This window comes from Denticeps clupeoides, chromosome 1 (assembly GCF_900700375.1).
Source record: "Denticeps clupeoides chromosome 1, fDenClu1.1, whole genome shotgun sequence".
In the NCBI taxonomy this organism is placed as follows: domain Eukaryota; kingdom Metazoa; phylum Chordata; class Actinopteri; order Clupeiformes; family Denticipitidae; genus Denticeps; species Denticeps clupeoides.
The window spans coordinates 19,580,854-19,582,847 of record NC_041707.1 but is presented as its reverse complement, the minus strand read 5'-3'; the positions used below and the strand labels follow the sequence as shown (position 1 = coordinate 19,582,847).

Genomic DNA, 1,994 nt, shown 5'->3' with positions numbered 1-1,994 from the left:
AAATTTCAAACCCAGTATCTCCTGTTTACTAGACAGGCACCTTAACCAACTAAGCCACGGCACCAAAAATGAGGTAATAGTTATATACATAGAGAGCTGGTTATAACAGCATTAGCTTCAAAAGGTCTTATTTGAAATAATCAGCAATTTTAAGAAAAATTACTCCAAATGAAGGCACCACTGGGACTGGGACTGGGACTGGCACCACTGGGACTCCTTTTTACTAGACAGGCACTTTAACCAACTAAGCCACGGCGCGAAAATCAGTGGAAGGGTTTCCACGATTAAGAAATTTCAGAAAAAATTGTCCAAACGAAAGCACCACTGGAGCTCGAACCAAAGATCTCCTGTTTACTAGACAGGCACTCTAACCAACTAAGCCATAGCACCAAAAGCACTGTAAACACTATATACATAGAGCCATAGCACCAAAATCACTGTAAACACTATATACATAGAGCGCTGTATTTACTTTTAACAACATTGGCTTCACAAGGTCTTACTTGAAAGATTCAGTAATTTTAAGAAAAGTTACTCGAAATGAAGGCACCGCTGGGATTCGAACCCAGTATCTCCTGTTTACTAGACAGGCACCTTAACCAACTAAGCCAGGGCACCAAAAAGGCGGTAATAGTTATATACATATAGAGCTGGTTATAACAGCATTAGCTTCAAAAGGTCTTATTTGAAATAATCAGCAATTTTAAGAAAAATTACTCCAAATGAAGGCACCACTGGGATTCGAACCGAGGACCTCCTGTTTACTAGACAGGCACTTTAACCAACTAAGCCACGGCGCCAAAGTCAGTGGAAGGGTTTCCACGATTAAGAAACTTCAGAAAAAATTGTCCAAACGAAAGCACCACCGGGGTTCGAACCAAAGATCTCCTGTTTACTAGACAGGCACTTTAACCAACTAAGCCATAGCACCAAAAGCACTGTAAACACTATATACACAGAGCGCTGTATTTACTTTTAACAACATTGGCTTCACAAGGTCTTACTTGAAAGATTCAGTAATTTTAAGAAAAGTTACTCCAAATGAAGGCACCGCTGGGATTCGAACCCAGGATCTCCTGTTTACTAGACAGGCACTTTAACCAACTAAGCCACGGCGCCAAAGACAGTGGAATTGTTTTCTTATTTCATCATGGAGAGCTTTGCATGCTCACTCCTCCCTGGAAGGGGGTCCCTTTTTAAAAAACTAAGGTACAGTACTGAAACAACTGCAAGATTTATCTTTCTTTTCTTTTCTTGCTTATAACAGTATTAGCTTCACAAGGTCATTTTTGAAAGGTTCAGTAATTTTAAGAAAAATTTGTCCAAGATTGCAAGATTTATGTTGTTTATTATTGAGATCAGTTTTTTTTTGCTTATTACAGCATTAGGATCACATGGTTTACCTGAACAATTAAGAAATATCTGAAAAATTTGTCCAAACGCAGGCACCACTGGGATTCGAACCCAAGATCTCCTGTTTACTTGACAGGCACTTTAACCAACTAAGCCATAGCATCAAAATCACTGTAAGCACTATATACATAGAGTGCTGATTTTGCTTTTAACAACATTTGCTTAACACTGCCTTATTTGAAAGATTCAGCCATTTTAAGAAAAGTTACTTCAAATGAAATCACCTCTGGGATTCGAACCAAGCATCTCCTGTTTACTAGACAGGCACTTTAACCAACTAAGCCATGGCACCAAAAACGCAGTAATCATTATATACATAGAGAGCTGGTTAAAACCGCATTAGCTTCAAAATGTCTTATTGAAAAATTCAGCCAATTTAATAAAAGTTACTCCACATCAAGGCACCGCTGGGATTCGAACCCAGGATCTCCTTTTACTAGACAGGCACTTTAACCAACTAAGCCACGGCACCAAAGTCAGAGGAAGGGTTTCCACGATTAAGACATTTCAGAAAAAATTGTCAAAACGCAAGCACCAACGGGGTTCGAACCAAAGATCTCCTGTTTACTAGACAGGCACTT

The 1,994-nt window shown here is 39.3% G+C and overlaps 1 non-coding gene across 1 annotated transcript; it reads right to left on the bottom strand.

Moving 5' to 3' along the window:
- Positions 1-1,045: 1,045 nt before the first annotated feature.
- trnat-agu (transfer RNA threonine (anticodon AGU)) lies at positions 1,046-1,119 on the bottom strand. The gene has a single exon. It is a non-coding gene; the product is annotated as a tRNA-Thr (tRNA).
- Positions 1,120-1,994: the final 875 nt, after the last annotated feature.